This window comes from Ursus americanus, chromosome 31 (assembly GCF_024610735.1).
Source record: "Ursus americanus isolate L20-20 chromosome 31, mUrsAme1.1.p, whole genome shotgun sequence".
NCBI classification, from domain to species: Eukaryota; Metazoa; Chordata; class Mammalia; order Carnivora; family Ursidae; genus Ursus; species Ursus americanus.
The window spans coordinates 28,768,324-28,794,584 of record NC_142157.1 but is presented as its reverse complement, the minus strand read 5'-3'; positions in this window follow the sequence as shown (position 1 = coordinate 28,794,584).

Genomic DNA, 26,261 nt, shown 5'->3' with positions numbered 1-26,261 from the left:
TGTGTTATTTGCAAGTACGTTGTTTAAACTTTTAAGCATTTTGGGGGGATTTTCCAGCTATTTTTTGTTATTATCTTGTTTAATTATATTGTGGCCTGAGAGTAAACATTGTATGATTTCTGTTATTTTAAATTTATTGAGGTGTGCTTTATGGCCCAGAATGTCCCATACAAACTTCAGAAGAATGTGTTATCAGTTGTTGTTGGATGAAAATTGTCTATAGATGTCCATACTATTTGACTGATGCTGTTCTTGAAAGTGGATCCTAACTGTTCTCATCATAAGAAAAACCCCACATTTTTCTGTATCTATACAATATGATGAATGTTATCTAAGCTTATTGTGGTAAACGTTTTATAATATATGCAGGTAAAATCATTATGCTCTATACCTTACACTTAGATAGTGCTGAATGCCAATATTACCTCAATGTAATTGGAAAACAAACAAAATGCTGTTGTTGGTTAGTTTCTTGTAGTTGTCAATTAGTTTAAATTGATTAATAATGTCGCTCAAGATTTCTTTTTCTGTGTCTGTGTCTTTCTGAGTTTCTGAGAATTATTGGTGAAGACAAAATGGATATGCAAAATATTTACTGTGGATAACAGCTATGAAAGATAAAGGCAGGAGAGATGGGAGCAGATGAGAAAATTTTCCAGAGTGCGCTACAGTTCTGATATTTAGCTAAGGAGAGAAAGAAGAAAAAGGTGGATTGGGCAGGGTGGGCCTTGGATCATTTTACAATTCTGGGGAAGCTTAGTCGTGGAACAGTTCTTCTCCACGCCTGTGCTCTGGTTTATAATGTGCCTCTAGCAGAAAGCCAAGGTAGATTTTATGGCACACTTTGCTCCATTCCCTTCCCTCAGGGATTATACACTTGTCCTTCCTGTTGTCCAATGTCTGAAAAAGTTGCTTCATGTATTTTCGTCTGGTTCCTCGTTTTATAATGTGAGAAGTTAAGTCTTCTGTTATTCTATCATGGCCAGAAAAGGAATTCTGACTTTGTTTTAAACAGGTAAATACTGGATCAAATTAAATGTCCATAAATACAGGAATAGTTTAAAACTACTGTGGTGCAAACTTTGGAATTATAGACAGCACTTAACAATAATAAAATGAAGTTTAAATACAATTGTATTTCCTTGTTCCCAAGAATTTTACATGAAAGAAGCCGCTATATAACATGTATATATAATGCACATATACAAGTATACATACACAACTATACCTAAGTGCTATATATTCACAATTATAAATACATGCATGTATATATTTAAACACTTATCTGAAAGGAGATATAAAATTGTTGAGAGTCCTGGAATTGGGTGAAAAAAAGGCATGGATGGTTATAAAAAAGTAATTTTCAAATTTTGCATTATATACAATGATATTTTATAATGTAAGAACTCCAGTACTCCTCGCAAAATTTTAGAGGTAAAATGGATTACATTACTTATTCATTAGACCAAACTTGGTTGTTGCTAAAACTGAAGGGATTATTTGATACTGCTAAAATTTGAAAGGCATACTGTGGCATAGTACAATAATCTTTTCTATAGTCTAGGGTAGTACTGTGTAATTACCCCAGTACTAAAATCCTTAGCTCTTAGCCAAGTACGAACCCCATTATTTACCTTTTTTAAAGACACTTTTAATTATATCCCATTTTCTTTTTTTTTATTCCTAAATAAAATGGGTGTTTCCCATCAGGGGAAGATATCAATGTTCACAATTAATTATATCTAAGTGCTATAAGCATTTTTATAGATTATTCGGAATGGTGAAAAATCTTCCAGATAAAAGTTTATATCATTACCCTAGAGTTCATTATCTTTAAATTAGGTAACCTAAAGGTCTGATGTTATATACTCATGTGTCTATTTACAGTAATTTCTGTTTTTTTAGTAGTCCATATAAAGGATGGGAGAAGAATGAGTTTCAAATTTTTATAACTAAATGTTGTGTATGAAGAGACATTTATGTTTTGAACTAGAGAATGATCGCAATGCTGCTTTTATCGAACATTTTGTTAGTGTTACAAGATGCTCTCACTTACCTATAAAGTGCTGTGTTTCCTCTACACATAATTGATATTAGAGGGAGAATAACCTTTTCTAGAGCCTGAGCAATAAAGAGGAAATGTTCAAGTTCTCTCTTTATGAATTCTTCATTAACTTTAAACAATTTATGAGGTTTTACAGAATCTTCCAAAAACGTTTTGTTTTTAACCCACAAAATTATGTTGTTAAAAATGCTTCAGGAAGAATATAGTCAGGAATATGACCCTTGGATAAAGCACATACGTAAAGTCATGATCATGTTCCTTGTATGAGAAAGGGCCATTACATTACCATCATAAACAAAAACCCAAAATAATGAAAAGAAGTTAAAAACCCCTTTGTATTTATTAATTCTTGCATTCAGTTAAGAACAATGAAGACTCTGAGCATACAGAAATTAATAGCATTCACTTGTTTAGCTGGAGGAGATCACAGTCCAATGAGGGACATAAATGTACAATCATGTAACTGAGATACAATATTAAGTTATAAAAAAATGTGCTATAGGAATCTAGAGAAGGGAAAGTCAAGTCTACATAAACGAATCACAGGAAAAAATATTTATGCTGAAACCAGAACACTCAGTAAGAATTTTACCAGGGGACATGAACAAAATCTATAGGGAAGGAATGGGTATTAGACCAACTAGAATTGGCTTTTCCTTACACATACACACATGATGATTACATGTATCCACACATGCACATACACACAGGTGAGATGTTTTAAGGAACCATGGAGCATTCTCTGCACCTCTGTCAAACTCTGTCTTCAAACACTCATTCCAGCTTTTCTACTTTGAGAAAAGACAAAAGAGTTGTCATTGCCTAACACATCTGCTATTGAAATGCCACTCATTTCCATATCCAAGTCATCTTCAACTATTCTTTTTTTTTTTAGATTTTTAAATTTATTTGAGAGATAGAAAGAGAGAGAGAGTGCACAAGTGGGGGGGAGGGGCAGAGGGAGAGAATCTCCAGCAGATTCCGCACTAAGCGTGGAACCAGTGGGGTATTTGATCCCACGACCCTGAGATCATGACCTGGGCTGAAACCAAGAGTCGAATGCTGAACCCACTGGGCCACCCAGGCATCCCAACTTCAACCATTCTGTGAGTACTTTCTTGATATTTGAAGAAAGTAAACATTTCTCCCCAAGTTTTCATTTTATTTGTATTTATTATGTGGTAGCTTATATTCTGCTTCTCATTATAATTTTTTTTTTTTACATTTTATGTATCACAAACTTTTGTTCTCCTAATTTCCTTCTTTTTCAAGGTCTAACTTGTCTTGTACATAATATTAGCATAAAGATATGCTTAATTTCACTCACCGACACTTAGGATATGAGATGATTTAGTGCAATTCGTTATAGCTTTTCAGCAGGTAAATTAGGGTAAGAACAGTTATGCTAAAGGTCAAACAGACAATATATATTATGTAACAGAATCAGAACTCCAGATATTTCAGAAACATATTTACTGCTTTTTAAAAATTTTCTCAAAAGTGAGAATCTTCTACATAATCCACCTGTGTTCCCAGTATCAGAAAATAATCTGTCATTCTACTGCGTTATTTTCTTAATCATTGAACTGCATGGGGACCTTTTGAAAATCTCATGTTTTTCTCTGATATCAATAGTCTGCTATGATTTTCTTATTAGTCTCATGCCAGTGAGTAAAGAGAAACATTATCAGTCATGTCAGGAGGGAAAGGATGATACGTGTCAACTGAGTTCCCGTTCTAAAAAGTCTTTCTATCCACTGAATACAATAGTGTTTCCTGAAATTTGACAAGACTCATCCTTTAAGTTGTGAAAAAATAATCAAAAGATCAATACAAGGCAACATTTTTCTGAATTAAATTGGTATTTTAGTGTCAACCAATTTTCTGTTTTGGGGCATGTCAGGTCACCAACATAGACAAACCACTGAAATGAGCTCTTGGATCCACGGAGTGCATGGAAGAAGGCTGATGAAGATGTGGACCATAATTTTCTAGGGATTATCCTCATTTTGAAATGTTTCAAGTATCAAATTTGACCGGAGTTTATTATTCCCTGTGTGGAGCTGGCTTTTACTCTTTATATTGAGGAAGACTAACGGTGATGACTATATTCATATAAACAACAAAAGTAAATCTAGGTGGGTGCATAACCCCTTACCACTTGAAGTAAGGTCCAGAAACTTCACTTGTGTAAAATGGGAGATTGCTTTATCATAAGGTTAATGAAATCACTGAAGAGAACTAGCAGCAGAGGTCAGGAGACGATGGCCAAACAAATTCTATTAAAAGTTGCTTTATTGGAAGGTACATTATCACAGAATTTCCCTGTTTATAACCTTAACAGAAATGTAGAAGATCACTGATGAAAAATTGACTTTTTGTCTCACAGAAGATATAGTTCAGACTTACAATCATTATTAATTTTTCTCATGCTTATCCCTGGAGTTAATGTGAAAAGCTAAGCTTACTGGTCTTTCATAAAATAGACAATGAAATATATTATTATAATTTTGGAAAGAAGTAAAAACTTCTATAGTTTGAATTCCTATTCGGCTTTGATAATTATGATTAGGAGATTAGCTTCCACCCCCAATTCTTTTGATATCTCAACACTGAGGGCAATTTGGGTTAAGTGTTAACATCCTTAAGTGCTTCCATAGTCCTTAGCCCAATTTTGGATACACTGAAATTACATAACAAAAGCTTCTTGATTACAACCAAAATATTTTTGTGCTCACTTAATACTGTGATTCAAGATAGAGTGGAGGGACACCTGACTTGCTCAGTCAGTATAGCATGGGACTCTTGATCTCAGGGTTGTGAGTTAGGTGTAGAGTTGAGTGTAGACATTACTCAAAAATAAAATCTTAAAAAAAAAAAAAAAGATATAGTGGAAAGAAGCCAGAAACGAAGTGCTTGCTCCATGTCCAACCACAGCTATCTGTGAGATCTTGGCCAAATTATGTTGCCTCACCAGTCAAGGGAAATAATGACAGAGGGGGAGAGAGAGAGAGAGAGAAAGAAGAAGAAGAAGAAGGAGAAGGAGAAGGAGAAGGAGAAGGAGAAGGAGAAGGAGGGAAAAGAAAAGAGAAAGAAAGAGAAAGAAAGAAGAAAAAGAAGGAGGAGGAGGGGGACGAAAGGGAGGAAGGGGGGAGGAGAGACAGTGGCTGAGGAGAAGGAGGGAAGGAGAAAAGGGTGGGAGGGAAGAAAGGAGAGTAAACTGCAGGGTCTCTTCACATTACTAATCTTTCACTGATAATTCAAATTTCTGAGATTCAGAAAAGTCTTTAAAAAAACGTAGATAGGTTATTTATTGTCATTAAAACACTGATTTCCCTTGAACTTCCCTTACCTACTGTAGAACTTTGAACTCCACACCTATCTCTAAGCCTCGTGAAAGAGAAATAGTTGATTTCAGAGCAGTTATAGAACGATGTTATGTAACAATGTTACAGCAGAACATTAACTACAGCAAAATTCATACCCATGATATAGGTATTCAGGGAATTTTCAGGAGATTTAGGGAATTTATGTTTTACTTTTTATTTAATAAAGGTGAACATCCAGTAGGAAAGCCCAGTCTTGTACTGGGGGTCCTTTTGTCATGATTTTCAGAAGTTATATATTCTTATTTTCCAAATTATAACTTCTGCTTCAGCTGAAGTTTTCTTATTAGTCTCAGGGTTACTTTCTTCTTCTTCTTTATAAAGTCCATTTTCCAACGGACTTCAGATTTCCACCTTGGTAAAAATTTCATTGCTTTTTTTATTTCTTCATTTAGTTGTTTATTTTTTCTTAAAATTTAACACAAAAGATTGTTCATCTTTCCTTCATTCCTCTGGCAATGTACCAAACTTGTGATAGAGCCTGGCAAGAATTTGTCTCATTAACTTGGTTTTATCACATGTCTCTTCTGGATCAAGTTATAATATCTCACTTATTTTTCTCACATTTTTTTATTTTGGAAAAGAAAATTAAGTTTCCACAAACAATTCTATGAGAGGAAAAATAGCAGCTTTTCCTCAGCAAAAATTAGGAGGAAATAAAATCTTTTTCTATCTGAAGAGATTATCTATGTGTGAGGGATGCATGTGAGAGTGTGTGTGTGTGGTGTGGGCGCGCACTTGTATGAATTTAGTCTATGTAGACTTACTATGATACAAGGATCTAGAATGTAGAATGTAAAATATATATAACAATAAACTAAAGCAAATTCCTTTGCATTATAAACTTGTTAAGTGGTCAAGACAAATACATACGAAACATTAAGTAACGAAGTATTATTCCAAAGGATATGGTTTGGACCTTAAAGTAATCTACTTTTCTCACTTACTACATTATTACATATCTTTGTTAGTAAAGACGTATTATTTTGTTAATAGCTACACACTATTACACTGTATATATACATTGTGTGTGGGTGTAATTATTTTAGTTTTTTGTTGTTGTTATTGCAGAACAAATAAGCAATTTAAGAATATTTGCTACTACTAACAATTCTGTAACGTAGCCTCCATGTACTTAGATCTTATAAATGCATCTGTGTGTTTTTCTCCAAGGCCATTTTCCCAGGACCATTTCCTGTTTCTAAAACAGAACAATTTTCTCTTTTTAAAAACAACAATGTTTTTAAAGTTTAGGTTTAACAGTGACAATTTTAAAACACTCTCAATAGTAATAATATTTCTTATCATAAGTTAAGCAGAATGACTTTTGTTTGCCATAGCTCTTTCTAGTGAAAAAAAAATCAACATTTTTATGTGTATGATCTTCAAAATCTTTCATTTGTGAATAGCCTGTTTATGTTACATTTCATTATTATGCTGATGTACTTCTTTGTTAAATAAATTGTAAAAATTATTTACATATTAACGATGTAAATTTTAACTGCTGTATATATTACAATTATATTTTTGTCCCAATTGGCTTTTGCCTTTTGATTTTGTTAAGTGTGCCTGTGCCACATAATACTGTTATAATTTCACATAGTCAAATAACTCTACCTTTTTCTCTTTGGACTGACCATTCTTTTGAATCAAGTTAAAATTACTCTCTAGTTATTCTCACTTTTTTTTATTTTGAAAAAAATATATAGTTTCCTCTGAATTAATTCTAAAAGGGAAAGAATGGAAACCTTTATTCAGAATGGCAATCAATGAAAAAAGGAATTCCTACAATAGCAATAGGGTGGTGAGGAAGAGGTCAAAGACTCAGAGTTCTGCATGTTAGCTTAGGGATGACATTCTACAGATTAGATTACATCTTCTGCAAGATGTGGTATATTTTTTCAACCAGCTGTCATTACACAGTTTAGAGCCCCAGATTGCTAGCATACATGAATCCAGAAAAGAAAAGACTCAGATAGAAGTAGCTCATCTAATCATCACTCCAATTGACCCACTTGGGGAACTTGTGCTTCTCAATCCTACAGTTTTGGCTTAAGATGTCTTGATTTTCATAAGTGGGAAACACTTCTACCAAGGATCATAGTTAGAGAACATGGTAAAGGTTCCATTTAACCTAAATATTTTCTTTAAAAAAAAAAAGATTTTATTTATTTATTTGACAGAGAGAGAGAGACAGCACAAGTAGGGCCGGCAGCAGAGGGAGAGGGAGAACCAGGCTCCCTGCTGAGACCCAGGACCCTGGGATCATGACCCAAGCTGAAGGTAGACGTTTAACCCGCTGAGCCACCCAGGCGCCCATAACCTAAATATTTTCTTGTCTCAGTAGAGAATATCACACAAAAACAGGAACTGCTATTATTCTAGAAGTGATCATCGATGCTAAATAACAAAAGGAAATAGGGTTGCTGTCACACTATGGAGACAAGAAGGCACATGTCTGGAATTCAGCATATTCACCGGGGCATCTTTTTATATTTCCATAGCCATAGACATGGGTGGACAGTTGCAGCGAGTATGGCCTGATAAGGTCATACTAATGAGGGACTCACATCTCTCAGGGATGAAGGTTTGGGTTAAACCAGTGGGCAAGGAACCTAGACCAGTATAAATGCTGATTTGAGTAGTAGGGAAATCTAGAATGAATAGTAGGACACAGAGGAATAACATCAATTATGGTCTTGGCACCAACTGTAAAAACAGAGACTGTAGCTTATTTCACAAATATGTGTTGTTGTTTTCTGTTTGGTTGGTTTTTTTTGAAAACTGTGCACTAACTGCCAAATAGAAGAATCACTAGCATGAGGATAGAGTGACATTAACATGGAGCATGGATGGATGAGCCGTATGAAGGATGAACTCTTACAGACATTATCAGTGCTTTACCCATAACCCATAGTGACTTTCTGGGCAGACTGGCCTAACTTCCAGCTGCCAGAACTTTGGATATTTTGCCTGAAAGCTCTCTGAGTCTGCACTGCGCCTGCCCGGTAGCTACACTGCCAATGCCGGAGGTGCCATTTTTTTCTTAATTTTGTGGTTTTTAGACTAGCAAAAATGCAGAAAAGAGAAATGTAATTTTCATATAAATTCAATTTAGATTATTTGTTTACTGCCACATTCATATTTGGGTGGGAGACCTGAAGCCTAAGATAAGAGGAACAAAGATACACCACTCAACTCATTTTATCCTCTCCTCTTTGATTTTTTCTTTCTCTTTCCTTTTTTTTTGGGGGGGGGGAGCTTATTCAAAAGTCCCTGTATTTTCAGAAGTATCTAAACTAACAACAGTCAATAGGTGAAGTACATATATATTTTTAAATTTTCTAGTAGCCATATTTTATAAAGTAAAATGAAGCAGGTGAAATTAATTTTAATAACATGTAACACAATATATACAAAAGATGATCATATCAGCATGAAGTCAATATATATTATTGAGATATTTATATTCTCTTTTTTAACTAAGTCTTTGAAATCTGGTATATGTTTCAGACTTAACAGTGAGTCTCAATTTAGGAGAGTCATATTGCAAGTGCTCTGTAACCAATTCTGGCTAACTGCTACTCTATTAGACAGTGTAGATCTAGAACTTTCCTGTGAAAGCACCCACACCTTATTACCTCTTAATGCCCTTATTTATTTTTTTTTGTAAGCATCTATAGTCTCTCCAAAGACATAACAGTGATAAATATGACACCTCACTTGTATAGAAAATTTGTGAAGAAAGCTCACATGAATTACATGAGAGGTACCATGACTCACCTTTTAAATTCTCTATTGAACTACACGATTAGTGGGTGTTCAAGAAATAGATATGGTTATGAATTGTAGAGAGGGACCAGTATGTGTTGAAACAAGTAAATGATCAAAAACGTGTATTGGTGACCATAAGAGCATATCTTCCCTGAAGAGGGTTGTGGAAAAGCCCTTTTTATTTGACTCACCTCATGAAGAGAATGATGGCTAACATCTCTTTAGTGACTTAAGTTTTCTTATGCAGGTTTAATATGTATCATTTGAGAAGTTTTGACCAGTATTTATTTTTCCATGTTTATAATTAAAGATAAGTTTTAGAGACTAACTCATTCAAGGTCACACAGCTGGTGACTAGTGCCCACAAAACTGAAATCGAACTTCCTAGCTACTCTGCCAGCCCTTTCCTTGCACACCTGCTCTGAAAACAAAGAAGACATGAGACGTAGTACATCATAATTATGTTGTTTTAACAGTGTTGCAATTTTTAATTTAAAGTACCTGTGTCCCCTTTTCTAACAAAAGCAGAGTGGACAGCATCAAGAACAAACAGAAACTCTATATGTGTTTTGTTTCAAACCAATGGAGCTAAGACCTGTAGAGCTGTTTTTCTTGTATTTGAAACACTACTGACAAGAAATTAAGAAATAATAATAATAACCTTGAATCTCTTGCTTCTGTCATATAACAGCTTTCACTAGAATCAAGCAAACACCACACACACACAAACACACACAGACACATAGACACGCACGTTAGAATTGCCTATTTGACCTTATTTATTCGTCTTAGCTAAAGAGATGGGTTTGCTTATTGCTATTCTGAAGTAAAACATGCAGACCTTTTTGATACTGATTACTTCAGCCATTGTTCTAGAAGCACTGAAATTGCTACCCTGAATCTTCAGTTCCACATTTTTCCATGTTATAATTTTGGAGTCATTTAAGCCCTCTGAGGATCCGACGATGTGGTGTAGTTCACATATAAATACCAGGTTGCCAGAGCAGAAATTCATTGTGGAAAATTATATACCAAAAGAACAATTATAACATTCCTATAAAGGAAACACCCACATTTTATTTCTAAATTATTCTTGTAACATTTCTTAAAGACTATTTGATAAGTAAGTAGTGCACATTAAGATAAAACCCATGCATATGTTTAAATAAACATTTTACCAGTGGCATATTTGGGCACAAAAGTAAACCTTAAATTATTTGTTGACAAAATTTGCCTCCTTATAATGTTGCATCCACTTCATCATGAATCTCTTAATCTACAAACTGCAATAATTTGCTGGTATTAGATTCATTTAAAAATTATCTTGCAAAAAGGAACAGAAGAAGTTAGAGGTATATGTAGCCTGTACACATATGTGTTGACTGCTATTACTTGGTACACATTTTTATATGCTATTTCTTCTGAGATTTATTGTGAAGTTGTTACTGAAATTCCAGTTAGTGAACACACAGTGAATTTAGTTTCAGGTGTACAATTTAGTGATTCAACACTTAAATAGAACACCCAGTGCTCACCACGAGTGCCCTCCTTAATCCTCTTTTCCTATTTAACCCATCCATCCACCCAACTCATCTCTGGTAACCATCAGTTTCTCTACAGTTAGGAGTCTGTTTCTTAGAGCTAGAGAGTATTTTGCTAAGTGAAGTCAGTCAGTCAGAGGAAGACAAATACCATATGACTTCATTCATATGTGGAATTTAAGAAACAATACAAATGATCATAGAGAAAGAAAAGAGAAAGGCAAAACAAGAAACAGACTATTTCTTCTTAGATTATAAAGGAAGGGAGAGAGGACAGGACAGAGTGGGGGAGGGAGAGAGAATTAGAAAGAAATAATTTTCCCAGCATCACATAATCTGTCTATTGAGAAATTGGTAGTAGGGTACCAATATAGTTAACCTGATTTTTATGAAGTAATGCCTAATGATCGTCTTTACCTTAGTTATTTTTTTCTTTTCTTTTCCTTTTTGCTATAGTATCTTTACTCAGAAAATTTATTGGCTGAAAGCTTACGGACTTGGCATTAGAATTATATTGAAGACATGGACGCCATCACAATTGCTATGGGCAAATGGACTTGACTGTGGTCTTGCTGTTATCTTGTACTTAAAATATAAAAATTCTGCTCCTTATCTTTTTACTCACGATTTTGCAATAATGGTAGGACATGTAAATAAGGGCAGTCCTATTTATTGGTGTTGCACACAGCTTCTGATATCACTCCAAACAAGAAGAAAGTGCCAATAGAGCTCTACTGATTACATATGGGTGTCATTCTTGTCCTACACATCTTATTATGATGGTAGGATGTTCTTTACCCTCTTGGTTCTAAAAATAATTAAATCACACTTTCTATGTCAAATGGAAAAGCTGAGGTCATACATTGGATGAATCACCAAAATCCTAGAAAGAAATGTGTCTCTCAGCTGAGAAACCAGGTAGATGACAGTGTGGGAATTATCATTAGGCCATCGCCCTGAAAATGAATGCTGTCATTCACAATTCTGTCATTTCACAAATATTTAAGGAGGTACTGTGTGCTAAGAAGTTGTCTGTACCTGAGCCTGAACCTTTAAGAAAGCTGTTCATGGGGCCAATGTGGTATTGGTGATTTTAATTAGAGCAGAAAAAAAAGCAAGACTAGGTAAACTGAAAAGAAGAGGATTCTGAGCCATGTGGCCCTGTCCCTTCTCAGCCTAGAGTCTGCTTGACTCTCAGAGGTTGACTCTGTTTCTGTTTAATCTTTTAATTTTAAAAGAAAAGTATTTCTCTCCTAAGAACAAATGGCAGGATGGAGGGAGTGCGGGCACCCACTCCAAAAGAACATAATAAACTCCCAAGTATTCTTGGAATCAGTGTGACTTCTTTATGGTCATGATATGATCCTCCAGGAAATTTTCAGAGTCATTACAGCAACCCTACAGTGCTATTGAGATTTCTCGGGGAAAAAAATGACACTTAACCTCTGCATTTATTTTTAAAGAAGTCTTCTAACTTCGCTTATTTCTTCTTGGATATACTTCTCATTATAGCTGCAGAGCCAAACTAGCAGAGGGAGATTCTTGATGGGGCCATGTACATCTACAGGAGTCCCTTAAGGAAAAGAGTTTCTTTAAGATAAGTTTCCTATTCTGTGTATCACTAACATCTTCACTTCCTAAATACCTTCCCAGGTGGGTTTATTTTTACTGAGTGTTATCAGATCAGCTTCCTAGAGGTAGCATATAAGTAATTTGGAATGCTTCTACCCTCATGTTTGTCTTTAAACTGCAGGATTTCCCTCCCTTGGCTAATAGAAAAAATGATCTAATGTTCCATGAGGTAATTTGAATTTTTCTTTTTTTTCCTTTCATATCCATGTGTTAACTCTGTGGAGGAACTGAAGACTCATGGTCAAATGTCAGCACTATTTCAGTGCATAAGAGTTTTTAGTGTAACTATTCCAAACAGTCTATTTCTTTGCCAACCCAGTAACGCACCAGAAAGACCTCTGGTAGCCATAGCAACATAACCACAAGCTGCTCAATTTTAGACACTCTTTTTGTGTATCCGATTCCCTCTCTATTTTACAGAAAATCAGAAGCTAATGGGACACAGCTGCTTTCACTTTGGTTTGCTTATTAAGCTAAATTCAAATTGTTTCTTGCTTTATTCATTTAATTAATAGGGTATCAGTTTTCAACATACCAAGTATATGTTATTTGAATCCCCAAGATTTATGAAAAAAATGCAAAAAGAGAATTTTACTAGAAGACATGTAGAGAAAAACATCTAGCAGCACTTTTAATTTCATTCAAATTCATTCTCAAATACAATATCTTAATATATCTTAATATATAATAGACACCTTGACCTTAGTTGAATGAAAAGTCATTAAGATCTAACTAAATAAAGGTGATAAAAGAAAACTATTGATAAAAGAGGTATTTGGGCACGTAGCTGTTGAGATCAGCTGCCTGGTGCATTATGATAATATGTTAACTACTGTTCCTTATGCCACTGTAACAGATTAAATGGTGTTCTAATAAGCTGATTATACATATATATGTATATTACATATAATATAATGTATATATTTTATAATATATATTATAATTATATATTACATACTATATACACACCATTCTTTTTTTTTAAGATTTTATTTATGCATTTGAGAGAGAGAGAGCAGGGGAAGGGGCAGAGGGAGAGTCCCAAGCAGACTCTGCGCTTAGCGAGGAGCCCAACATAGGGCTCAATCTCATGACCCTGAGATCATGACCTGAACCAAAACCAAGAATCAGATGCTTAACTGACTGTGCCACCCAGGTACCACCCCCGCCCTCCTCACACACACACAATTCTTACTCTTGAGTTTGGTATGAAGGATCCATTTACATTGGGAACTAAATCAGTAGGTAAAGACCTATATATAAAGATCTTGAATTCAAGATTTGGAGTTCTGAATATATTTTTCTTTCTTATTTACATGAAGTTGACCAATTAGTTGTCTTATTTGTCACATTTTCAGAAGGACTATGTCTAATTTATCTTCCCAGCTCTTGTAAGGGCTATGTACCAACTAAAAATTCATTTTCCCAAATCATTCAATCCTTCTTTTATCTGTCCAATCATTTGCCCATTCAGCTACTCATATATTTTCTAAGCAGTTACTCAGCATGCAGCTAGGTATTGCAAATATGGGCTTGAAATAAAATGCAGCTTCCACATGTAGACACATAAAAATAACTGAAATGTAGTTTGACATGTGTAACAAACTAAATTATACAGTGTATGATGCAGGTGGACCATATTCTGAGAACTACATATTTGTTGAAATAGAAGGCAGGAAATGAACAACTTACTCCAGAGAAGAAAGGGCAGATTAGGGAAGTACCTCAGAGGATTTGACGATCAAAGTGAACCCTGAAGCATGAGTAAGAACAGTTCTTTGGTTGTACTGCAGATGCAAAACCACAGTGGCATAAAACATGGGAAGTGTGAAAAATTACAGATTGTGCCTTTTAGATTGTCCCAAACCCCTATTAATGTCAAAGGATGCTCTGTTGTCTGAAATTCTGGGAGGGGTTTTGGTCTGAAGAGCACTTTCAAGAATTGGTTGCACATCTGTTCAACAACCCTAATTTGAAAAGAAAAAAAGAAAAGAAAAGAAACTAATAATTACTATGTATCCTGTATATACCAGGAACATGCTACATACTTTAGATGCCTTATCACATAAGCATTATTATTAGCTTCACTTGACATGTGGAGGAGCTGAGGTTTAAAAGGTAGGGGAACTATTCAAGCTTAGTAAGGGAGAGAGACTGGGTTGAAATCCATGTCTGCCTGACATCAAATCTAATGCTCTCCACAGCACCATTCCAGTGCCACAGCCTAAAGATCAGAGCTTTTGACACAAAGGAAGGTCAATGGATAAGAAAAAGTCAAGTAGGACAGGCAAAAGATTACCCGTCACACTTTGGTGACATTCAGGCAAGAGATGACCACTGTCTGATGTTATCAGGTAAGAAGTATATAAGGAGGCTGTGAGGCAAAGATCTTTCTTTATTAAGAGACTGTTAAGTCTGAGCCATTTTTTCCCCTTGGCCAAGTTAACTAGTTTACTGTAGTTGGCTCCTGCAATAGATTTTCCCTTTGAACCCACTTCCATTCATTCACATTTAAAATGTTCTAGTGACCTCCTAGTACAGGCCCTGTGCCCTAACTTCTGTGGGAAGTACAACTGCCACTATTCTGTCTTTCAGTGCCAACTGACTTAACAGTCTTTCCAACTACAGGAAAACATCTTAAAAATTAGGGCCGTGTTTCATTTACTATTACACCTACAATACCTAACAGAGCATCTAGAACATAAAGAGCTACAATATGATTTTAATAACATGAATAATGAGGGAATAAATTATACAAGCTTACTGTGAATATGAAGTGTATGTACATTCAGATATTGGGAAATAACAAAGTTCAGACACCTTCAGCATCACGAAGGTCATATACAATAAGCCCACAACTAACATACTCAAGGGTGAAAGGTTGAAAACTTTCCTCTTAAGATCAAGAACAAAACAAAGGTGCCCACCTGCACCACTCCTATTCAACACAGTACTGGAAGTCCTAGCCAGAGCAATTACACAAGGAAAAAAAAAAAAATCCAAATTGGAAAGGAAGAAGTAAATGATCTCTCTTTGATGATGACATCACCCGGTATATAGAAAATCTTAAAGACTCCATCAAAAAAAAAAATGATCAATACAATAAACAAATTCAGTAAATTTGCAGGATAAAAATCAATACACAAAAGTTGGTTGCATTTCTATATACTAACAAATATCTAAAAAAGAAATAAAAAGAATAACCACATTTATAATACCACCAAAAACAGTAAAATACTTAGGAATAAATTTAACCAAGGAAGTGAAATATCTGTAACCCACAAACTATAGGGCACTGATAAAGGAAATTAAAGATGACACAAACAAATGGAAATCTATACCACATTCATGGATCAGAAGAGTTAATACTGTTAAAATGTCCATACTGCCCCAAACCATCTATAGATTCAATGCAATCCCAATCAAAATCCCAATGCCATGTTACACAGAAATAATTTTTAAAAATCCTAAAATTTGTATGAAACCACAAAAGGCAATGAATAGCTAAAGCAATCTTGAGAAAGAAGAACAAAGCTGAAGCCATCACACTTCCTGATTTCAAACTATATTACAAAGCTATAATAATCAAGATAGTACAGTACTGGCATAAAAACATAGACCAACAGAGCAGAACTGAGAACCCAGAAATAACCCTCACATATGTGGTCAACTAATATTCTTTGGAGCCAAGAATACTCAATGAGGAAAGGATAGTCTCTTCAATAAATGGTGCTGGGATAACTGGATGTCCACATGCAAAGAATGATATTGACTCTAACACCACTCACAAAAATTAACTCAAAATGGATTAAAGACTTAAACATTAACATGTAAAACTATAAAATCCCTAGAAGAAAACATAAGGGAGAAGCTCCTTGACCTTGCTCTTGGCAATGAGTTTTTATGACACCAAAAACACAAGCAACAAAAGTGTAAGCCCGTAAGTGAAACCATACCAAACATAAAAAACTCCTGCACAAAAAAGGGGAAACAATCAACAAACAGAAGGGCAATCTGTGGAATTGGAGAAAATATTTGTAAACCATGTATCTGAGAAGAGGTTATTATCTGAAATATATGAGGAAATCACAACTCAATAGCAAAATACAAATAATGTGATTAAAAGTAGGCAAAGGATGTGAATAGATACTTTTCTAAAGAAACAGCCAATACATACATGAAAAGATGCTCAACATCACTATTCATCATGCAAATGCAAATCCAATCCATGATGACATATCACGTCACACCTGTTAGAACAGCTATTAATAAGAAGACTAGAGATGACAAATGCTGGTAAAGATGTGATAAGAAGGAAATGCGAGTGCCCTGATGGCATGACTGTGAATTGGTGCAGCCATTACAGAAAACAGTACAACGATTCCTCAAAAACTTACAAATAGAACTATCTGCATGATCCGCAATCTCACTTCTGGGTATACAACTGAAGGAAATGAAACCACTCACTCAAAGGGATATCTGCACTCTCATGTTCATTGCAGCATTTTTCACAGTAGCCAAAACAGAAACAAACCGAATGCCCATTGCCAGATAAATGTATAGAGAAAATCTGGTATGTATATGTGTTTGTGTCTGTGTGTGTGTGTGTGTGTGTGTGTGCGTGTGTGTATAAATAAAATGCAGTAACATTCTGCCACAAGAAAAGAAGGAAACTGTGCCATTGGTGACAACATGGGTAAATTCTGAGGGCATTTCATGAAGTGAAATTAGTCAGGCAGAGAAAGACAAATACTGTATGATTGCATTTCTATGTGGAATCTTAAAAAGCTGAACTCAAAGAAACAGAGTTGACTGGTGGTAGTCAGGGGTTAGGGGGTGGGTGTAATAAGGAGATGTTGTTCAAAAGATACAATCTACCAGTGTAAGAGGAATAAGTCGGGATTTAATGTACAGAATAGTAACTGTAATTAACAATACCATTTTGTATGCTTGAAAGTTGTTAACAGAGTAGATATTGAATGTTTTCACTGTAACAATAATAACAAAATGGTAATTATGTGAGGTGCACGTGGTACTAAGTAACCTTACTGTGGTTATTGATTTATAGTTTATATGTGTGTCATATCATCATATTGTACAGCTTAAACTTCCACAATGTTACATGCTGATTATAGCTCAAGAAAGCTGGGAAATGAAAGAATTTAGAAGGAGGGATTCAGTGGTGTCAGGAATGAAGGGGACTATAGGACCAAGCAGATTATATCACTTCCCTTGGGATAAAATAAATGTTCTTGATACTTTTAACACATTTCCTTCACCAAAGTTTTAAAATCATATGTGGCTGGGATCTTGTTTTGTTGTATTTTATTTATTTATTTTTTCTTTTCTAGTTTTCCTTTTGGTTTGAACATTTACTGAAAACAAAACGTTCAACATTTTCAGCTTCACAAACCCTTCTTAGATGTGCTTATGGGAATAAGAGGATTTCTCTAAATCTTATTTGATTATTTAGTCACACACACTGGCAACTATTGTCAAGTAGTTAATTAATTAATTAATTAATTAACTTATTTTGAGAGAGGGAGAGCCTGCACATGAGCAAGGTGGGAGGTGAGATCATGACCTGAGCCGAAATCAAGAGTCAGACACTCAACCAACTGAGCCACTCAGGCGCCCCACCATCAAGTAATTTATATGTTGCTATGTGAAATAGACCTGGCATGGTTTGCATATTTAGATGTCTTTTGATATATGAAATGATAGGACAAAGATAATCTAATCATGTGGGTTGTCTTAAAACATCAGGGCAGATTACTGTACAACTATTCCTAAAATGATCTTTGATGTCTTTTCTATCTTTTCTTGGACGGAGCCAAGGAAGAGGCAGCCAAAAGATCTTTCAAATGGACTGACACCTGAAAGGGGGAGGCCATGAAGCTTCTTCACATAGGTGGCTACTCATAAACAGATGGAAAGAAGAGGGACAGATGGAAGGGAGAGGGACAGGACCAGAGAAGACATGGCTGTTATCAGGTTTATGGGAAGAACTCCTGAACACGGAAGATGAAGTCAAGAGATGACAAGCCAGACTAATGGTGGACTGGAGCATCAAGAAGGAACAAAAACAAGAATCGAGTGACAGCATCCGACGTGCCTGCAGATCCACTTCCAAGGGTGATGCATGTATAGTGCTTAGATCCCCACTCTTCCAATTTTCTCAAATGTATATAGATGTGATAATTTTTTTTTCCACATGAGGACTGGATTAAATTAGGTTTCATGTAAACATTACAAAGTGCTCATTCATTAGTTTCTTTCCTCTTTTCCAACAAGATGAGTTTCTCACTATTGATTTTACCAAATTAGGTTTTCCAAAGTTAGCAAAACAGAGGTACTTCTAGTTAAGATTTCACTCATATTGTCATTTAATACCATCATCAGAGCAATTTCCAAGAAGCGTAATCTGATTTAATGATATTATAATAGTTCACAACTAGATATTAGGCTCAGAAAGAAGGCTTATTGAATAAACAAATAAACTTGTGGAATATCAGGTTCTAAGTGATTTAAATGGTACACAGAGATTTGGGTTCATTGATTAGATATAACAACTCTACACTTCATAACTTTGTATTTTATGTATAAATCTGTCAGATCAACAAATGTTCTTAAAAAGAGAACACATATTTTGGGAGAGATTAATGCCTAGAGACAAATAATCATATCTTTCAAAAGCTTGCAAACTAAAAATAGATAAAACATCTGTTGCCTGTTCACAATGCATCAGTGTCTTTCTGACTGCAAGTGTTGATATCCAATCCTCACAACTCTGAGGTCATTATGATTATTGTCTTCATGCCATGGAGGAGAAAACTTCCCGAAACATAGAAAACTTACTAAGCCACTTGCCTTATCAGCACTCAAGTGACAGGACCAGAGTAGAGTTCTGACTCCTGTGTCTTCAGAGTGTGGGGTATCCTATTATCCTACACTGTCAGATGTCCTTGGCTACACTTTCTCCATGTGCTGCCAGGAACCCAAGCAGATTTCAGTACCAGTATGCGTGGTTCCAAAATGACTCTATGGCTCTAAAAAAGCTAGTAAACAATATAGAATTTGCTGACGATTTAGAAGGCAAGCTATAAGAGAGACTTTTAGAAGTTATCTTGCATCTGGGCGCCTGGGTGGTGGAGTCAGTTAAGTGTCTGACTCTTGGTTTCAGCTTAGGTCATGAGATTGAGCCTTGCATCAGGCTTCGTGCACATTGTGGGGTCTACTTGAGATTCTCTCTCCCTCTCCCTCTCCCTCTGCCCCCCCAAAATAAATAAATCTTAAAAAAAAAAAAACAAAAACAAAAACAAAACAAAACAAACCCGATATCTTCCCTCATAGTAAATTACCTCCTGTTTCTGACTGGATGTGTTTCTCCTCCCAAGGCTCAGGCAACACTGCCAAGTGGATAAAGGCAGGGAGCCAGTCACCTTCTTTTTCCCTTATAAACTCCTGTTTTACTACAAGAACCTGTGTAGCTCCTAGATCTAAACCCTCTCCTCTCTGTCCCTATTTACTCCTTTCTCAGGCAGGGGATTTTATTCTATCCCAGATCCTCTGAACTTGCATTTCCATGCCTACACTAACCTGCACTAACCCTAGTTAGTAGAACCCGCTGTCCTTTGAAATGGTAATATTTGGAAAAAAAAAAAAAAGGAAGGGAGGGAGGAAGAGAGAGACAGTCAGAGAAAGGAAGGGAAGGAAGGAAGGAAGGAAGGAAGGAAGGAAGGAAGGAAGGAAGGAAGGAAGGAAGGGAGGGAGAAAGGAAGGAAGGAAGGAAGGAAGGAAGGAAGGAAGGAAGGAAGGAAGGAAGGAAGGAAGGAAGGAAGGAATTTCTGGGTTCTAATATGAGAGGTAATATTTTTACCAGTGAGTGAAGGACCTCAATTATTTAGTACAAATCCAGAGGCTGGAATCGGGGTTGTGGAGAGGGATACAGATTGTATTTTCTGTATGATCTAAATGTAAGCCATTAGAAAGCCAAAAATTAGCTCCTTTGTAAACCCGCTGAAATCAGAGTTGAAGGTAGCTGTTAAACTGGCAGCCCAGCAGGCAGCATTGGGCCCATGGAGTTCTCCCTTAATTGAGTTGGCCAGGAAGCAACCTGGTAACGCAGAGCAGGATCAGACCTAATCGCAAAGGAGCTGAGTTGCTTTGCAGTAATTTCACCAGGGAAGGAAATCCTAGCATCCTGATTTCTGAGAGAGACCCACACTGATCCTAATTCTTAAATGATTCTTGAAGCAATCAGTAAGGCAGCCAGGACACGACGCTACAAATTTCTCAACAGTCATCATATTTAGAAATTCTTTTTGTGGTGACTGGCCATTATGTTGAATTTGCTTAGGCTTAACTGCAAAGATGAAAGGATTCTAAGCCAAGTAGACTATGGTAATGACTTCATCAGGAAGTGTTTAGATACCTTCCCATATGTGGTTTAATCCAGTTGCAGGAGGGCAGATAGATTTAAATCATATATGAAACCAAGTCTTCAGGCTTAAGGTAAAGCAAGGCCACTTATAGTAACTAGATGGGATATGGGAACAAAGCAAAGGCTCCTTTCTTTTCTTTCTTTCTTTCTTTCTTTCTTTCTTTCTTTCTTTCTTTCTTTCTTTCTTTCTTTCTTTCTTTCTTCTTTCTTTTTCCTTCTTTCTTTTCTTTTCTTTTCTTTTCTTTTCTTTTCTTTTCTTTTCTTTTCTTTTCCCTTCCTTCCTTCCTTCCTTCCTTCCTTCCTTCCTTCCTTCCTTCCTTCCTTCCTTCCTTTTCTTTCTTTCTTCCTTTCTTTCAGACTTTATTTATTTGACAGAGACAGCCAGCCAGCGAGAGAGGAACACAAGCAGGGGGAGTGGGAGAGGAAGAAGCAAGGTCCCAGTGGAGGAGCCTGATGTGGGGCTCGATCCAAGAACGCTGGGATCACGCCCTGAGCTGAAGGCAGACCCTTAACGACTGCACCACCCAAGCGCCCCATAAAGGCTCATGTTTGTACACTAATGTGTCATAAGGAGAAGGGGATTTGGGTCTGTTCATCTCCATCTCCCACATCAAACAGGTCCAGTCAGGAGGCAGAGACTGACCACACAGTATGGAAAAGGTTTAATATATAAGGAATTATTAACTCTTTAGAGGAAAGTAATTAGCAAATTGGAATAGAGAATGGTAAAGACTAATCTATAGTTTAGGGTGGGTGCCTGTTATAAACTGACTTGTGTTCCCCACTCCAAATTTATATATTGATGTCTCAAACCCCAATGTGACTGCATTTGGAGATAGGGCCTTTATAGAGGTTATTAAGGTTAAGGCAGCGCATAAGGGTAGGACCGTAATCCAATATAACTGATGTTCTTATAAGAAGAGGAAGAGAAACCAGGGATGCTCTTGCACAGAGGAAAGGCCATGTGAGGACACAGCAGGAAGGTGGCCATTTGAAAGGGAGAGAGTCCTCACCAGAAAACAGATTTGCAGGCACCTACACCCTGCACTCAGCCTCCAGAGTTGTGCAAAAATGTCTGATGTTTAAGCACCCGGTTCATGGCGTTTTATTATGGCAGCACAAGCAAATTATTACAGTGCTCAAGGGAAAAACAAACACTGAAAGGAATGTGTGTGTGATTCAGACACTGTTGAGAGGGTGTGTGCAGTTTGTGGGGTTGCTCCAGACCAGAACTCGTCCATATTTGGTGGCTGGCGGTCCGGAAACAGCCTGGCAGAATGCCAGTGAAATTCACCAGGAAGTTGCCTGTGGGGCTGGAGGAGAGGATTTGTGCTGAAGCTTGGGGGAAATTGGCTGGGGCACCTGCATAACTAACTAGAAAGTCATCACGCGAAGCCACTGGGAAGCCAGCTGGGTTGTCTGTGGATCTCATGAAGCCGTGAGTGATGCTTCTAAAACATTAAGGCAGAGCTCTCCTGGAGCTGTGGGCACCAGCTCAGGGCCATGAGAACAAGGAGGAAGGGAAGCACGAGGAGACCAGAAAATGCTCCTTTCTCCTTCCATCTCCTTCCAGAACCCACTACCGACACTGTGCTGGCTGTCTGCGGAGAAATATTCCAGTATCACCAGCAGACAAGGAAGGGTGGATGGGGAGCTGAGAAGCAAAAAGTTCATAACTGGCACACATTCTGTCAGCCACAGGGATTGTCTTACTTGCATTCAGGTAACATGTTCCAAATCCGAACAGACTATTTTCATCATACAAATAGATGCATTTGTCCCCTTCATCGACTGCCCTATCTCAGTGGCTATGTCAGAATGTCAGCTCTGCAGCTCCCACAACTAAGGGGACTGTCTTCATCTTTGCCCATAGATGCGTCACCCACCGCCATGCCAGAGGCCCCACGCCAAGATAATTCCAGGTGTTTTCCTGTTCCTCAAACGTCTTGAAGACTTCCTCAGTCTTGATCTGCTTTCTGTCTGTCTCGGGGGATGGTGTGATGTTCAGCCCAGAATATATATCAGGGGCCTCAGAACTCAGAACCACTTGTTCCTCCTTGAAAAGATCAACACTTAAAGCCATGTCTTCTTTCCAAATGTACGGTTAATGTGTCAGAAATGAAATATTCCTAATAATCAGATTACTCATAAAGGAGAAGGAGATTTGGTGCCCTTCACCATGGATATATCTTCCTTCATTTTCTGCCATTTGTGAGTTGTAAACATAATTAATGATACAGATGTTGCTAACACTACTTGTATATTTTTTTTCTACTCATACTTTTCTACTCATTCTTTCCATATTTTTTATGGTTAATTTAACCTTTGGTGGTCAAAGATACAGCCAAAATGGATGGAACATATTAAATCTTCCAAAGTGTAAATTTCCTCTTATTAGCTAATGGCTTATGGGGGGAAAAATAAGGGATTAATTTGGAAAATATATTTTTCAAGGATGTTTCACAATTCTGTCACAGATGTCTATGATTTGGGTTTTATGGTTAAAGATTTGGCACATTTTACAGTACTGCTATTTAATTGTTTTTGTATACATAGATTCCCCAAATGCCTGCATTTTGCACTAAAGACTCAGCATGAAACAATACCTGTTGTTTAAATTCCCTTAAAATATTTAGAAAACACTTTGGCTCTGATTCTCATCTACTCATAAAACAGATGTGCACCCATACATCCTTTTATCTCTTTGAATTGGGTTCTTCAGGGATCTTGTTAAAGCTGCATGAGGCCAAGTGAAGCTCAGAGGGGTAAAAAGCAGCCTTATTTGAAGGTTGCTGCCATCCATAAATGGACAGAAAGCAGAAGATTTGAAACTGTGCGAAACAATGGCTTTATAGGTCAGGATGCTACTGCTGAGAAAGGAACATTTTTCAGGTTGCCTCTGATGAGACCAGCATAATTTTAAAGCCATTTTTACTGCAAAAGCACCTGACCCAATAAAGAACCACAGCTTATAGTAAATACTTAGTCTCCCTTCTGAGTCTGTCAGCATTTTTGTTGATTTAAAAATGTACTAACCCTATAAGTTCCTCCCAGAAGACCTATAAGTTCCAGGTAGTGGCAGAGATCTGGAAGGTACAGGCAGTGTCCAAGGGAACACAGTAATGAACAATGCCTTCTGTCTCAGCTATCTCAAATGAGGTAGGAGCCATGCGCACTGGTTTTGTACAAATTAATCCTCTTCCTTTGGATTTTCCATTAACACTATGCCTCTGAGCAGTGCTCCCCCATGGGTTCTCAACCTCTTTTTTCATTAGCAGTAATAAAAATAATTGCCTCAAAACATCCAATACTAGTGATACCTTGGCCTGTCAAGCAACAGCAGAAAATATAGCCATGGCTGTTAAACCTTCTTTAAAGCATTTGAATAAAGGTTGTTTCCTACTCGCGTGTGTGTGTGTGTGTGTGTGTGTGTGTGTGTGTGTTAAATGTAAATAAATTGTGGTTCACTTCAATGCCAGACTACACTTGCCCTATGCCAGCTACCTAGTCAAGTGCTCTTTCTTCCTTTTTTTAAGATTTTTATTTATTTATATGACAGAGACAGCCAGCGAGAGAGGGAATACAAGTAGGGGGAGTGGGAGAGGAAGAAGCAGGCTCCTAGTGGAGAAGCCCGATGTGGGGCTCTATCCCAGAACGCTGGGATCACGCCCTGAGCCAAAGGCAGACGCTTAACGACTGCGCCACCCAGGCGCCCCTAGTCCAGTGCTCTTATGAGAAACTGGATTCAGAGTTTCTGAGTAAGGCTAGGTTAGCAATAGAAAAAATCTCAAGTCAATTATTCTGGTGTTAATGATATCTTTCTGAAAGCCAGGTGTTTGCAGGTAGTTAACTAAGTTCTGCCACTTGATTTACTTTTTCCAGATACAAGTCACACATTCACAAATTTCACAAAAATGTTTCTCTTGCAGATGGAGAGTGTTTACTCATATATCCATGCCACTGAATCATACAAATTTGAAACTTTGGAAAAATTACTTTGAAATCATGAATTTCATATGTTTGCGTGTCCAAGACGTGGACCATCCTGGGTGATTCTGGTTCGATAATGTAGGATCTTTATCTTTGCGTTGAGTTGCAGTTTACAGAGCTTGCCTTATTTATTGGATGCCATAAATACTTAATATTCAATCTAAACATGAAGCCTAAAGTCTAAACACATTGATGAGTACTAAGTAACAGAATCTAGAAAATCTAGATTAAATCTAGAAGTCTAGAAATTTCATACAGAATGAAAACAAACTATACATTAACCAACTATTTCAAATGATAGGTCTAGAGCAAAAATAATAATTATTTATAAACCTGTGACCACTTGAAGTAGGCAGTTCAACAATAGAACAGAGTTACATGGAAATACAATGTATTTATTATATACAAATGGTTTCTTGTAGTCAACATCTATAGTGTATCCCTGCAAATTTTTCAGCATCATTCATTAGAAGGAAGATAAAACAATTTTTAGCTAAGTCTTCCAAAATAGGAGATTAAGGATACACCCTTTGTTTAAAGATATATCCTTTACTTAGGAAGAATTATGCTTTATTTTTAGTATTCTGAGTTACCTAAAATATGGTTTACGTCCCTGGAGAGCCAAGATTAGTTTCCTATTTATTACACTACGGGTTTTCTTCTATCTTGTTCAGTAATCGCTGTGGTGCTGAGCATAAGTATATAACAAAATCTGTCAAATGTAACTGAAAAGTAAGTCTAACAAATAGAAATATAATGCAGAATGAGTGCCCCTCACCATATCTCCGGACAGAGAACTTGATGGATCAGTTGTTCTGGTTAAACGGTTATTAAATCATTAAGACAAGATCAGCAAGTTCCTCTGAACACGACTGTGGACTAATTGTTGAGAGACAGAGTTGCTCTCTCCGTGTGGTGTTTCTTTCAGTCTCAGTGTCCTTAGTCTGTTTATTACTGACAATTCTTTGGAAAACTCAGACTACACAGCCATCATTTAAATTTGGGCTGAAGTGGTTGGCTTAGTATCCCAGTATTTCTGACATGTCCCTTTGTTCCCCAACTCAAAATCAAACTTTAGCAACAATATTAATAATGGACATTAGCAGCTAATCTCAAAACATCTCCACTTGCAAATGACAGAACTTTAGTAACTTTTTTTTTTTTTTTAAGCCACCCCATTACTGTTCCAACACTACTTCTCAGCTGAACGGAATCAAAATGCTGGTGATAGAAATAATGTCATATGTTTAGGTACAAATAAAAACAGTGAGAAAAGGCTATGTCTCTTTTCAAAGATTACTTTATCTGTAAGGACTGGAGTCAATTCAAGTAAGAAGAAATGATATGTCAAAGCATAAATACCCTTAGAAATTAATGATGAAAAGGCCTGGGCCAGGCATAAGTCACATTTCAGGTGTGTCATGAGGAGG